The sequence below is a fragment of the Gracilinanus agilis genome, chromosome 2 (genome assembly GCF_016433145.1).
Source record: "Gracilinanus agilis isolate LMUSP501 chromosome 2, AgileGrace, whole genome shotgun sequence".
NCBI classification, from domain to species: domain Eukaryota; kingdom Metazoa; phylum Chordata; class Mammalia; order Didelphimorphia; family Didelphidae; genus Gracilinanus; species Gracilinanus agilis.
In genome coordinates this window covers 154,825,892-154,841,502 of record NC_058131.1, presented here as the reverse complement: position 1 = coordinate 154,841,502, position 15,611 = coordinate 154,825,892, and the positions used below count along the sequence as shown (strand labels likewise).

Genomic DNA, 15,611 nt, shown 5'->3' with positions numbered 1-15,611 from the left:
AGTTGTATCTTCATACTACCTCCCACTATCTTATTCATATTTGTATACATGTATACACATTATAGAAGAGTACATGCTTAACTTCTCTGATATTTGGTTTCACCAGCTATAAAGTAGCTGTACTATTTACCTCAGGCTGTTGTGAGAACAATGGTTTGAAAATCTTAAAGCACTGTATAAATGTGAGCTATTATTTTAGGACAGACAGAAAAAGAACAGGAAAAACTATTCCCCTTTTCCCCTTTCTTCCTTCCTTTTTTCTCTTCCTTCCTTCCTCCCTCCCCCCTCCCTTCTTTCTCTCTTCCTTCCTTTCTTTCTTTCTCTCCATGAAAACAGCCATTTTACCTTTGTATCTTTAAGGAGAAGCAGAAATTCCTTCAACCAAGGTAGGTCTGCACCTTTCCTACAATGCATACATAGCCTTAGAGAGTTACTTATACCAATGATATCACAAGTCCAGTCCCTATCCTTTTAGGAGAAGTATTTTGTGGAGTTCTGAACCCCAGTATTTTGGAATCTGATTTTAAGAAATACCACTTTTAAAACAATTCTTGTGAAGGCATGCCATCTGCTGGTTTCCTATAGTATCTGCCAGGCAACTTGAGTCTTAAAATCTAGGAAACCTGAGGCTAAGAAGCTTTTGTGTATGACAATTCTCCCCAAATCTTTCCTTAATTCTTGAACCCACCTACTTCCTGTTACAGGTGCAGTTCTTCTATTGAATTAGAAGCTTGCTCTTTTTATTTCTGCCCACCTTCTCCTATTTGGCCACTCTCAAAGCATAGAGAATTGGAATTTTCATTTCGGAACTCCTGAGTGACCAAACTAGATGTGCTTTTAGAAGAGTTCCTCTCTTCATTCTATCTATAGATTGACTACAATCTCCCGCTTCACAGAACCTCACTTCCCACGGTTTGTTGTTGGTTCTCCTCCCAGTTCCATTCCCCCATGCTCAGTTAAGGTTTCAGCCCTCCTAGGTCTCATGGCCAATCAAGAAGCTACACACTGTTGCCTAAGAGATGTGGGATGCCAGAGACCAAGTTTGTGGGCTGTGATTGGATTAGAGAAAGCTGGGACTGGTGGGAGCTGGGAGAAGAAAAGGCTGCTTTTGTGCCGCTATGGTAACTGGAGGTTTTCCAGTTTGAGGCCTGAAGGGGAGACTTGCTGCTCCTGCTGCTGCTGCTACTGCTACTTAATGAGGTGAGCCCCCCGGGAAGCAATGCATAAAAAAAGGAAGATTTCTTTTAGGGATTGCATACTTTGTGCCCTCCCCATGTTTTTCACAACCCTTGTGAATCCTCTTCAGCAGGTCACTGTGCCCTCTTCATTTCAGGTTCAAATAGTATCATAGATTTTTAGAGTTGGGAACAACCTTAGAGTCACTTAGTCCAAGTCTCCCATTTTAAAGGTAAGAAAACTGAGACCTAGAGAAAGGAAATGATTGGCTCAAAGTCACACAGATTGGTTAGACATAGAACTGGGGCTAGACCATCAATTAATATGTTTCTATTGGACAGGTATTAAGTTTTTACTCCCTATTTTAGTACTCATCCCATTTTAGATGGTTGAGATGTATATTGGTTTTCTGTTTGAGCCAATTTAGACACTATGGTTAACTGTTGTTGGCAGCAGTTCAACTCATTCCCTGGTAATAAGAATAATAGTTAGCATTTATTTAACCTTAACATTTTCAAAACATTTCACACGTGTTAGCTCATTTGGTCCTCACAACAGTGTTGGTTGGAGTATAGCTCTGATCCTCAGAGTTAAAATCTGGTCATCTTAGGTACAATCCCTATACTGAATCTCAAATGTTTTACACTCTCACTCTCCAATAATTTTCACTAATATTTTATATTTAACAAAGCTACTTAACCTTTTGAACACATACCAGCAGTGGAACCCCTAAATGGGTATAGACCAGGGAACTGTATTTTGATTTTCCTTTTCTCCCTGTTCCCCCCCCCCCCCAGCCCCCAACCTTATACTTTTTGTCTAAATGAAACTAAAATAAAATGAACATCTTAATGGGGTTGGGAGTGTCTTGTTTGGAGAGAGCAACATCAAATCTTAAGAACATGCATGTGTTTCAGAGGGGACAATGTTCTCACATGCTTTGTCTTGGGTGGGTGTGGGTGTACTTTATAGGCTATTGTGTGTGAACAGATTTGGGACTTTTTTTTTTAACTACTAGCTAGCAAAGTTACATAGTCATTGCAATAGTATGAACAGCTCCCTCAAAGTACACAGCTCCAGGAAGTCACTTCATTTTGTTATGTCGGTTCTTGATCAGTTTCTGAAGGAATATCTGAAATGCCAGTTTCTAAAGCTATAGGCTATAAAGTGCATGATTACAAAGTCATAGAAAAAGTTCACAGTCTGCATTAGGACAAGGATTGAGGGAGAAGAACTTAATTAAAGTATTTAATCTCCTTGTACTTCTAATAGCTATGAGGTAGCCCACTACTCAACAATGAATCAGGGCAGGACAATGTCTTCCTAGAAGTTCTTCCTCTCATAATCTCTTTCCTCATCTTTGTCCTTTTCATTCTTTGTCTTCTTTTGTGGCTTTTATCCTGTCACTTTCACTCTTTGCTTTCTTTAGTCTTTTCCTACTTTTTGTCTTATTTCCCTTTTCCCCTTTATCTCTATTTCCCTTTTCTCTCTTTTTTCTTCTCCCCCCTTTTTTTCTTCTTTTCTTCTATTTCTTTCTTTTCATGGCCCTTGTTTCCTGCACTGCTTCCCCATGCGGTGGAGCTGGTATCTCATGGGGCCAGCTTACCAGGCAACTGTCCAAGCAGCCTGAATAATTGAGCTAGTACCACGATGATGATTACAGGGGTGTAAAAAGACATATCTAGGAAAGCTGGACCAAGGATTTATCTTTTTCCACTGATAAATATTATTTGTTACAGAACTAATAGCCTTTCCCCATCTCTTTTATGAGCTACCCTCAAAGTAGTTCTTCTCAAAAGTTAAGCAAGACAATGTAAAAGTGATTGGAACCAATAAGTTCATATAATCATATCTTTTTGTAGTTCATCATTTGTTAAAAACCAATCAACAAGCATTTGTTAAGTGCCTGGTATATGCTAGACTCTATACTAAGTGTTGGGGGTACAAAGACAGAAACAATAGATAAACCCCGCCCTCAAGAATCTTACATTCTACAGAGGAAAACACTATTTAAACAGAAAATTAAATTTACATATGTGTATACGTTTTATAAGTCTGTGTGTATATGTGCATAAATACAAAGTAATAAGGGGGAGGGGACACTACCAGTTAGGAGGGTCAAGAGAAACTTCATATAGAATGTGATAGACTTGGGTTAAACTTTGAAGAAAACTAGAGATTCATCCAGACAAAGATGAATAAAGAATGAATTCCAAGAATGAGGGACAGCCAGGGTAAACACACAGAGACTGGAAATAGAGTGCTGTGTATTCAGAACACAAGTAGTCTGGTCTGGCTTGAAGGTAGATCATATAAGGAGGAGTATAAACCTGGGAAGAGAGACTGGTGTCATATTATGAAGGTTTTAAAAGCCTGAGAAATTTGTATTTAATTCTAAAGGCAATAAGGAGCCATTAAAGCTTCTTGAGCAGTGCCATAATTTGCTGACATCTGTGCTTTAGAGTTATGAATTTGATATCTGTGTGGAGGGGAAAGGGAAGATAGCCTGGAGGCTAAACAACAGTTAACCCAATGTGCAAAGAGAAGAGGGGAGAGATGTGGAGGAGGTAAAACCACTACCACCACCAATTAGATGAGAACAGTAAAGGAGAATGTAGAGTTGAAAATTATTTTGAGGTTTCAAACCCAGATGACTGGCAGGATGGTGGTGTACTTGGCAAAAATAAGGAAGTTGAGAAGGTGATTGAATTTGGGGTGAGATATTGAGTATTGTTTTGCACATGTTAAATTTGAGATCTTTATAGGATACCACATGGGAAATGTACAATAGGCAATTTGAAAATATGAAAAAGGACAAAAGCAAAGGAAGAATTATCTACTTTAATTTGAATGCATTAATAGCTATGATTTACATTGAATTTGACCTTAGTTTTGTTGCTAGTTAATGTTATTCTCATTTAAATAATTTGTACTCATTATGTACATGTTATTCTTTTAGTTCTACTTTCTTTGATTATACAAATCTTACTTTTTTTTAAGTATTCAAGCTAGAGTTTTAATGGCTACTTGTTCTGCGATCAACAGAAGGTATTGAAGTTTTATTTAGGGATTGGATTAGAAAATCGTTATCGTCCCTTTCATCTCTAAGATGCTATGCTTTTGTGACTTGAAGGAAACGTCACTCTTCTATGCTTTTAGCCAAGCATGTAACACCTCTGGTTCCCTAGATCTTATCATAAGCAGGATTGAGAACCTGACTGCTACTACACCAACAGAATTTACTACCCTTTGTAAACTGCTTTACCTTGCCCTTATGAAGGGCTAAAAAGTATGAAGAAGCCAAAGTCTGCTCCATTAGTCATAAGTATTATTCCTTTCTAGCATTATAGAGTAAGATCACAGGATTTAAGTCAGTAAGGGACGTTAGAGATAATATACTCCAGTACTTTCATTTTACAAGTAAGCTGGGTGTCAAAGCATCTCTCTTACTATAAGAACCCAGGTATTATTTAGGGGATATCTCTAATACAATTTCTCTGACTTGTACTTTGATGAAGGAAACCTTGGGAATTTTAAAATATTTGGTTCATATGCTCAAAGGGCTATAAAAGAATGCCTGCTCTTTGATCCAGCCATACCATTGTTGGGATTGTACCCCAAAGAGATCATAGATAAACAGACTTGCACGAAAATATTTATAGCTGCGCTTTTCGTGGTGGCAAAAAACTGGAAAATGAGGGCATGCCCTTCAATTGGGAAATGGCTGAACAAATTGTGGTATATGCTTGTGATGGAATACTATTGTGCTAAAAGGAATAATAAACTGGAGGAATTCCATGTGAATTGGAATGACCTCCGGGAACTGATGCAGAGCGAAAGGAGCAGAGCCAGAAGAACACTGTACACAGAGACTGATATACTGTGGTAAAACAGAATGTAATGGACTTCTGTACTAGCAGCAATGCAATGACCCAAGACTATTCTGAGGGATGTATGGTAAAGAACGCTACCCACATTCAGAGGAAGAACTATAGGAGAGGAAACACAGAAGAAAATCAACTGCTTGAATACATGGGTTGATGAGGACATGATTGGGGATCGAAAGTACCACACCAATGCAACTTTCAACAATTTGAAAATAGGTCTTGATTAATGACACATGTTAAAACCAGTGGAAATGCATATTGGCCAGGGAAGGGGGAGGGAGGTTGAGGGGTGAAGGGGAAGGTAAGAGCATAATCATGTAACCATGTTAACTTTTCTAAAATATAAATATTAATAAATGTTTAAAAAATATTTGGTTCACCTTGAAAACCCCATAAATTTTATTTCCACTTAAAGAAATTCAAGTAACTTCATAATCTGGCTTATTTTGTATCCCCTGAAAGACTCTAGGTTTCTCACCAGCTTACAAGCAAATAAAAGTAAAGACTTTATTTATACAATAAAAATGGGGGGAGGGAATTTTGTCCAAATCCATAGTCAATAAATTCTTCCCACAAATTTGTAGTACTCGTTTTTGTGGATTGTGTTCAGTTAAGAGTAATCTTCCCACATCATAGGACAGTGATGGGCAACCTTTTGGGCTTGGTTTGTCAAACTTTGCCAAAAAACTGAGCATAATTCAGGTGGTGTGTCACTTCAAGAAAAAAAACCATAATTTTGTGATATTTATAGTTTAAATAACAAAAATGTACAATTGTAATATATAACTGTATTTAATAAACCAAAATAGGTACATTAATATTAAAATTGATATAGGTAGAATTGTCATCTATAGTGCACAGAATAACTACACTACACTATTATAGAGAGCCAGCTCTATATGGTAGGGGTCCTGAGTGGTGTTTAATGGCATTGGATTGAAAAGACAGGAAACAGAAAATGAGAACAGCCAGACTAATTGTTTAGCCCATAGCTGATCCAACCTCATGGAGTTTGGGGTTTATTTTATATTGGTTTCAAACAAAGAACACAAAGAAAGAGTCACAGCTGTGAAGGGGTTGCAAATCATACACAACCCATTAAAGTCTAAAAAGTAGAGATATAGGTACAAGGACAAGGGCCGAATTCCAACCACCAATTAGTAGGGGGTTAATTCTGGGAGCAGAAATATATTTCATACAGATTTTTACTAATTGCGTTCTGCCTTGATTTACAGGACTGCACCTGGTCAGATAAAGTCTGGACTAGATTGTCCAGCTCCAGCCTTATCTAAGTAGTATTTTTTAGAGTTCAGGCTTCTTAATTATCAAGGAGAAAAATGGTGAACTCAGTAGCTGCTGTTCTGCTAAGGACTCAAAGCTTTCCAATAAGAATATTAAGAAAAGGTGGGGATCTGAAAATGAGTCAAAAGAGGAGCCTCAGATTTTTACCTTAGATGGCCCATTCTATCTGCATCTGGCATGCAGTGCAGAAAAATCATATACGCAGTTTTATTTGCCGATGATTTTGTAATGGGATCCAGATAAAACATATATTACAGACTCTATTTCTCTAAATGACTCCCAATAGCCTCTTGGAGGGGTCAAGTTGTTTTTGAATTAACCTACCTGCTGGTACCAGAGCTTTTCAGGGCTCAGGTGACCAGGACCAAACACAAAGACTGCCTCAGCCTGGATTGGTCACATAGGGAATCCAGATAACAGGCCCTAATTTCGACCCTGTTTCTCCAATGGCTCTCTACACACTATAGCAAATGTTTCATCCTCAGCATGTGGCCCCATACTTCTTCATAGATTTTCCATCACTGTCTTAGGACCTGCACAATCCACAGGACTCACAATACGAAGACATTTCATGATTCTGAGCCTTGAACTATTCTAGTTTTAGACAATCATTTAGTTCTTTGGTTCTCTTTTAGTATTTCTTTACTCCACTGTTGGCTTAATGCCCTTATGTGGTGCTAGTTCTTTTCCTCCAGGATGAGAGTGAATGTGCATACAGAAACCTTTACCATAAGCCTATCTCCAGATCTTTGTGTGGGCTTTCTGTATTATGCCACTGCTCATCCATGTCTACCTCCCACAGTCTTTTGTAGCTCCTTTTATTCACCTTCTTGTCTATATATCATAGGAGACTCTAGCATAAGAGAGGGGAGTAACTTGTAACTTGTTTATTGTGTACACATGTAGAAACTTAGATACGAAGAGAAGTGAAGTAATTTGCTCAAGGCCTCACAGTGACAAAGGCCAGGACTGAAACCAGCTCTCTGGATTCCAAATCCATTGCTCTTTCTACAATATCATGTAAACTATCCTATCCATAGAATGTAAGAAGCAACAATCAACCTATGTATACATTTACAGCTCTTTACTATTTCCTTTTATTTGCAATAGTCCCTAAGAATGCTACGTATAGTAAAAGATGCTTTAAGCAAGGTAGCAAGATTATGCATTTATGATGGAAGGGGGAAATGATTTGAGACTGGAGAAAAGCATCATGATGTAGAAAACAACTGGACCTGGAATTAGGGCTTCTGGATTTCATGCTTAGCTCAGAGTAACCCTGCATGTCACTTCACTCTCTAGGTATCAGTTTTATCATATAAAACACTGGATTAACCTTCATTATTCCCAGTGCCCTTTAGCTCCCAATCCTGTGATTAAAAGGGAATGTTTACTTGTAAGTTTTCAGATTTGGAGCTTAAACATCTTGGCTATGGCTCAAAATTACCAAGTAAGTCATTCCATGAGGTAGAAAATACACTAAAGAGCTGATAGTCCTGAGCCTCTTTCATGAAGTTTTAATCACTTAAGATTAAACTTTCAGACACTGTTTCACTGTTGTGAGAACTGCCTTTGCAGTGGACATACACTGCCACAAGGTGTTGCTAGAAGGTCAGAGCAAATAAATTCTGCACCATAGAGTACAAACTCTGAGATTGAAATATTAACATGTATTTCTGGCCTGCTTATTTTTTAAATCACATATGCTTCAATGGATTTGTGATCCCATTAATGTGGGTACTTCTTCTAGCAATTCAGCTTACAATTCAGTTTCTCCTTCTGTGCAATTTTTATATATGTTCTTCAAAAATTCCTCCATAAACAGTATAGTCAACATCCTTGGAGTCTTCCTCCAGTTTTTTTGAAATTCCTTAAATATCTTGTTCTTTTCCCAGGCTAGCATCTCTCCCATGACCTCTTTTCTGTAATGTTTATTTTTGATTAAAACTAAAGTGGAGGGAAAGTTGAGGTTTGACTTTCACTTCACAGATGATTGTGTACTCCGTGCACCCTCTGAGACTAAGATGCAAAAGAATGGATCAATTATTCTCTGCCACTTTTACAATTTTGGGCCTAACAATCAACACCAAAAAAACAGGTTCCCCACCAGTCAGTACCACTTCACCCATACATGGAATGGTCAACATTGATTATAGCAAATGGAGAAATTTCAAATGCTGTGAATAAAGTTATTTACCTTGACAATGTACTTTCCCAGGATGTACACATGGATTATGAGGTTGACTCATGTATTGCCCGAGGTAGATCAGTATTTGGGAAGTTCTGAATGAAAATGTGGAAGAGAAAAGGTATTGGACTACCTACCAAACTGAAAATCTACAGAGTCAGCTTAATGACCTCATTGTTGCATGCCTGTGAAACCTAGACAGTCTACCAGCACCTTTCCAGGAAATTGAATCACTTCCATCTGAATCGTCTTGGAAAGATTTTGAAGATCACCTGGCAAGATAAGGTACTGGACATTGAGCTTTATTCTTGACTTGAACTGCCAAGCATTCAATCTTGATTACAGAGAGTGCAACTCCAATGGTCTGGCCACATTTTTCAAGTGCTAAATGCTTATGTACCTAAAAGACTATTTTACAGAGAACTCACACAGGGCAAGAGCATCTACCAAGGTCAAATGAAGTGATACAAGGACACGCTAAAAGTATCTCTAAAAAAAAATAAAGGTATCTCTGAAGAGCTTTGATATGGATTGTGAGATAAGGAAGATACTGGTGCAGGACCATCCAGCATGGTGTTCCCACATCAAAGAAGTACTGGGTTCTCAGCTCTTACAAAGGGTATGCCTACCTCATGGACAGGCTTACTTGGTAATTTTGAGCTGGAGCCAAGATGCTTAAGTTCCAAATCTGAAAACTTACAAATAAATATTCCCTTTTAATTAGGATTGGGAGCTAAAGGGCATTGGGGATAATGAAGGTCAATCCATTGTTTTATATGATAAAACTGACACCTAGAGAGTGAAGTGACCACCAAGGTTACTCTAGGCTAAGTCTGGAATCCAGAAGCCCTAATTCTAGGACCAGTTATTTTCTACATCATGATGCTTTTCCTCAGTCTCAAATAATTTCCCTCTTCCTATCATAAATGCATAATCTTGCTATCTAGCTTAAAGCATCTTTTACTATACGTAGCATTCTTAGGGACTATTGCAAATAAAGGGAAATAGCAAAGAGCTTTTAAGTCTATGTATATAGCATTTGCAGTAGCGCAAAAGAAATGTGACATATGCAGTTTTAAAGATATCTCCATCCAAATGTTCATATGAGCTATTTGTGCCTGACCAATGGTAGAGTCTTCTGAGCTCATGTTGGTTTGTTCAGCCACAATCAGGCATACTATATAATATATTGACCCTTATATAGTAATGCCATTTCAGTTCTCTTCGACTATAGAGGAAAACAACAAACCAAACAGCAATGTATATACTCAGATCCATGACATGGTTATCCATGATAATCTTTCCAATGACCTCTGGTTGGCTCTCAATTTTAATTCTTGAGAGACTGTGGTAGTCTATGACTCAGCCACACAAAAATTAATAGCAAGATTATTGATGTTTAAAAGCTGGACTTTTGATTTCAGGGAGAATTTTGTTGCCATTAAAGAGATTCTAGGCCTACCATATGTTCTTTTGTCCTCCTTTTTAAAGCAAATAGTTATTCTGCATCTTCTGTAGCAAATAGTAATAGTCTATATTAATAGCTATAATTTTCCATTTTTCTGTGTCAATACATTGTTTAAATAGATCAGTGGTCTCAATTTCATGCCAGTTTTTCATTTCATTTTTATGTATTCTTCTACCTTTTTATTTTATTTTTTCTCAATTAAACGTAAAAATGCTTTTTACATTTGTCTTTTAAAATTCTGAGTTCCAAATTCTCTCCTTCCCTTCCTCTTCCTCTCCTTCCTTGAGAAGGCAAGCAATTTGATGTAGATTTTACGTGTGCAGCCATGAAAAATATAATTCCATATCAGCCACATTGCAAAAAAAGAAAAAACACCCCAAACTCCCAAGAAAATAAAGTAAAAAACATATATGTTTTGATTTGCATCCATAATCCATCATTTTTCATTATAAGTCCTTTGGATAAGTCTTGGATCATTATATTGCTTAGAATAGCTATGTCCTTCATAGTTTGTCATCATCATACAATATTGCATTTTCTCTGTACAATGTTCTGGTTCCTTCACTTTGTATCAGTTCATATGTGTCTATCTGGGTTTTCCTAAAACCATTCTGCTCATATTTCTTATAGGACAATAGTATTCCATCATAATCATATACCATCAACTTGTTCAGCCATTCCCAATTTTGGGTATCCCTTCAATTTCCAATTCTTTTTCCATAAAAATAGAGCTGGTATATATTTTTGTACATAGAGGTTCTTTTCCTTTTTCTTCAATCTCTTTGAGATATTGATCTAGTAGTGATATTGAGGGGTCCAAAAGGTACACATAATTTTATAGTTCTTTGAGCACAGTTCCAAAATTGCTCATTAGAATGGCTGGATCAATTCAAAATTCCCACAATATTGCAATACTGTCTCAATTTTCCCATATCCCTTCCAACATTTGTAATTTTCCTTTTCTCTCATATTAGCCAATCTGATAGTATGAGGTGGTACCTCAGAGTTGTTTTATTTTGTATTTCTCTAATCAGTAGTGATTTAGAGCATTTTTTCATGTGACTTTTGATAACTTTGATTTCTTCTCCTAAAAACTACCTACCTATATCCTTTAACATTTATTAATTGGGTAAAGACTCTATTCTAATAAAGTTAGCTCACTTCTCTATTTATTTAAGAAGTGAAGCCTTCGTCAGAGAAATGTGCTGTAAAATTTTCCTTCAGTTTCCTACTCTCTTTCTAATCTTGGTTGCATTGGTTTTGTTTGTGCAAAACCTTTTAAATTTAATGTTATCAAAATTATCTATTTTATAACCTGTAATGTTCTCTGTCCCTTGTTTGGTCATAAATTCTTCCCTTATTCATAGATCTTTCAGGTAAAATATTCCATTCTCCCATAATTTCCTTATGATATCACCCTTTATGTCTAAATCATGTACCCATTTTTGCCTTATCTTAGTGTGAGATGTTGGTCCATACTTCTGCCAAACTGCTTTCCAGTTTTCTCAGCAATTGTTAAATAGCGAGTTCTTGTCTCAAAATCTTGGATCTTTGCATTTATCAGACACTAGGACTGCTATGGTCATGTACATCTGTGAATTGTAGGCCTGATCTATTCCACTGATCCACCACTTTATTCTGCTTTTCTGCATTTAGCTGTGAGAATTTTATATCTTAATATATGGTCAGTTTTTGTGAAGATGCCTTGTCCAGTTTAAAATAATGTATACTCCTTTCTGTTCCCATTCAATTTTCTCCAGAGATCTATCATATCTAACGTTTCTAAAAATTGTATTTATCTCCTTAACTTCTTTCTTGTTTTTTTTTGTTAGATTTATCTAGTTCTGAAAAGGGAAAGTTGCAGTAGTATAGTTTGTCTATTTCCTCCTGTAACTCTTTTTAAACTTTTAAGAATTTGGATGCTATGCCATTTGTTGCATATACTTGGTATTCATTTTAGCACAATATTATTTCTCTGCTTATCTCTTTAAATTAGATCAAAATTTTGCTTTTACTTTGTCTGAGGTCATGATTGCTCCCTCTGCATTTTTCACTTCAATTGAATCATAAATAGATTCTGCCATAGCCCCTTATTTCTTTTTTCTTTTTTTTCTTTTTTTAAATTTTAAACCCTTAACTTCTGTGTACTGACTTATAGGTGGAAGAGTGGTAAGGGTAGGCAATGGGGGTCAAGTGACTTGCCCAGGGTCACACAGCCGGGAAGTGTCTGAGGCCGGATTGGAACCTAGGATCTCCTGTCTCTAGGCCTGGCTCTCAATCCACTGAGCTACCCAGCTGCCCCTCATAGCCCCTTATTTCTATTCTGTTTGTGTCTCTCTGTTTCAAGTATGTTTCTTATAAACAACATATTGTCAGATTCTGGTTTTTAGTCCATTCTGCTGTCACTTCTGTTTTATGGATGAGTTCATCCCTTTCACATTCACAGTTATGATTTCTAATTTTGTATTTCCTTCCCCCCTTATTTTTCCTCTTTATCCTTTTCCCTCTCTCTTTTAATCCTGTCCCTTCTCAAAAGTCTGTCTTGCTTTTGACCACTGCCTCCCTTCATCTTCTCTCTCTTCTATCAGCCTCCCACCCTTACTTCTTATTTACCTGTAAGGTAAGATAAGTTTCCATACCATGGAAAATTAATATAGTTCATAATTTTCATGTGAAACTTTTCTTAACCCTCAGGTTTAAGTCAGCCAGCCTCCTTCCAAGTTAAAGTAATTTTTTCCCAGATCTCGGGGCATCTCGCTGGGTTGGTTTCTGTTGGAGGCAGGGTGGAGACCTGCTCTTTGTTTATCTGTAAACAAGAACTATCTTGGGTGATGAAGTCAATAAGCTCTAGCCTCCATGCACTAAGCAGCTGTCATTTTGGATTGCAATGGCCTAACCACATGGTAGAATGTATTGACATTTTCTAAGTCTGTTGGTGTCCTTAGGACACTCCCCATCCTATGATGAAGTAATGAGGGGAGAGTTGAGGTCTGTTAGTCCACTTCCTGGGTGACTGTTTTCCAATCACAGATGTCTTGGGGAGGGACTAATTGATAAGGGATACATATTGGCATGTCCAGGAAGTTCATGCTCTTTTTGCTTTCTTGCTACTCACTCAACTGTACAGCTACTCAAGCTTTTTCCTCTCTCTCTCTCACTCTGTCTGTCTCTCTTTCTCTGTGTCTCTCCCCACAATTTTTTCTCCACTCAAATTCTTTGACATCTATTTGGATTATATAGGGAGTCCACTAGGTAGTTAAATTTCTTGAGATGTCTTTAAACAAACTAATTTTTAAAATTTAAGAAATATAGCTTCTAGAGAATTTAATTTGTTACAATGCCCAACTGAGTGTGTGTAGTATTCTTTCTTTGAGCCAATTCAATAAGAATAATGTTCAAACATTGTTTGCCATCCCATCTTCCCGTCCACTATAAAAGCTCTTCTCTTCATGCCTCTTTTATGTGAGATAGACTTCCCCATCCTACCTCTCTCTCATACCTTCTCCTAGTGGATCCCTCTCCATTTTATTTTTTGAAATCATTTTATCACAGTCAAATCACACATGTGTCCTCTTTCTATGTATACTCCTTCTAACTGCCCTAATGATGATGAAATTCTTAGAAATTATAAATATTTCCTTCTCATATAGGAATATAAACTGTTTAATCTTATTGAATCCCTTATAATTTCTCTTTTATGTTTACCTTTTTGTGCTTCTCTTAAATTTTGTATTTGAAAGTCAAATTTTCTATTCCACTCTGGTCTTTTCATCAGGAATATTTGAAAGTTTTCTATTTACTATCAATCCCCGCCCCCCCCCCCAATGATTATACTCAGTTTTGCCGGGTAGGTTATTCTTGAATGTAATCCTAGCTCTTTTGCCTTCCAGAATATAATATTCCAAGCTCTCTAATCCTTTAATTAGGAAGCTTCTAAGTTTTTTGTTATCCTGAAAGTGAATCTATGATATCTGAAATGTTTCTTTCTAGCTGTGGGCAATATTTTCTCCTTAACCTAGGAGCTCTGGAATCTGACTATAATATTCCTGGGAATTTTAATTTGGGGATCTCTTTCAGGAGGTGATGAGTGGATTGTTGCCATTTATATTTTAAGCCTCCGGTTCTAGGATATCAGGGCAAGTTTTCCTTGGTAATTTCTTGAAATATGCTGTCTAGGCTCTTTTTTATTATTAATAATGGTTTTCAGATAAAATAATTCTTGAGTTACCTCTGTAGCATCCATGATCCTGAGAGGGGTCAAAGCTGCCTCACAGAATCATGGATGCTACACCTCTCATCAATCTGTTTTCCTGGTTAGTTGTTTTTCCAGTAATCTATTTCATATTCTATTTTTTTCATTATTTTAATTTAGTTTTATTGTGTCTTGATGTTTCATGGAGTTATTAGGTTCCACTTGCCCAATTCTAACTTTTAAAAAGTTCTTTTCTTCAGTGAGTTTTTGTACCTCTTTTTCCATGTGGCCAATTCTGCCTGTTAAGAAGTTCTTGTCTTCAGTGGATTTTTGTGCTTCTTTTACTATTTGCCCAATTTTGGTTTTATAGGTATTTTCTTTAGTATTTTTTGTGCCTCCTTTACTAAGGTATTGGCTGTTTTCTCAGAATTTTTTTTTGCATCACTCTCTTTTCTTCTCTCTACATCTTTTTCTCTACATCTCCTATTTTATTTTTAAAATCCTGTTTGAATTCTAGGAATTCTTTATGGACTTGTGATCAATTTACATTTTTTTCTTTGAGGCTGTGTTTATAGCTGTTTTGACATCCTTGTCTTCTTCTATATTTTTCTCTTGATCTTCCCTTCCACCATAGTAATTTTCCAAGGTCGGATTCTTTTTTTGTGTTTTCTCACTTATGCAGCCTGATTTTTTACTTTTAACTTATGTTAGAGTTCAACTCTGCTCCCAGAAAGAGGGAGTACTTTCCCAAGTTTCAGGTTTTTCATGATGCTGTTTTCTGAACTAGTTTGAAGGGAACTGTAAATTTTCAGTTCTTTCAAGGTGGTATGATCCAAGGAGATGTGTGGTTACTGCTCTCTTGGCCTGTGCCCTGGTTTGAGAGTGACCACAAGCATTCTTCTCTGCCCTCGAACTGTCACCTGGGCCCCTGCTCCAAGTTGGTTACAGACCTAGTGCTGGTACTGCTCTTGAACCTGGAAATATAACAAGGTACATTGCTATACCCATTTACAGCAAAGGGTACCCTGTAGTCTGCCCTTGACCACTTGTCTGACCTCCTTACTGTCTATTGACTGAGAACTCCTGAAGCTGCTGCTACCACTGATGCAACTGTCTCCAAAGCCCACTACTGGCTTTTGGGAGTGTTACTTGCACTGCACTGCTTTCCAGGCTCAACCATCACCCTAGAGACACAGACCTTTCCTTCTGATCTCCTAAGCTGTTTTGAGGCTTTGCTTGATTTTTCCTGGATCTCATCCTCATTCACTGGTTCTGTTCTTTGTTCCTTACCCCCATAGAAACTTTTAATTGTAGCTTTTTTTCTCTCTCTTCTTTACTCATTTTCTTTACTTTTTTCCCCTTCCATCCTGTGGACTATTATCAACTTGCCCCTCTATT

The 15,611-nt window shown here is 37.2% G+C and overlaps 1 protein-coding gene across 1 annotated transcript in view; it reads left to right on the top strand.

Moving 5' to 3' along the window:
* Nucleotides 1-1,160: 1,160 nt before the first annotated feature.
* FBXO16 (F-box protein 16) overlaps nt 1,161-15,611 on the top strand; it is a 78,821-nt gene continuing 64,370 nt past the window's right edge. Inside the window, exon 1 of the mRNA XM_044660800.1 lies at nt 1,161-1,200. The gene's annotated coding sequence lies outside the window, so the exon portion shown is untranslated. The remainder of the gene's footprint in view (nt 1,201-15,611) is intronic.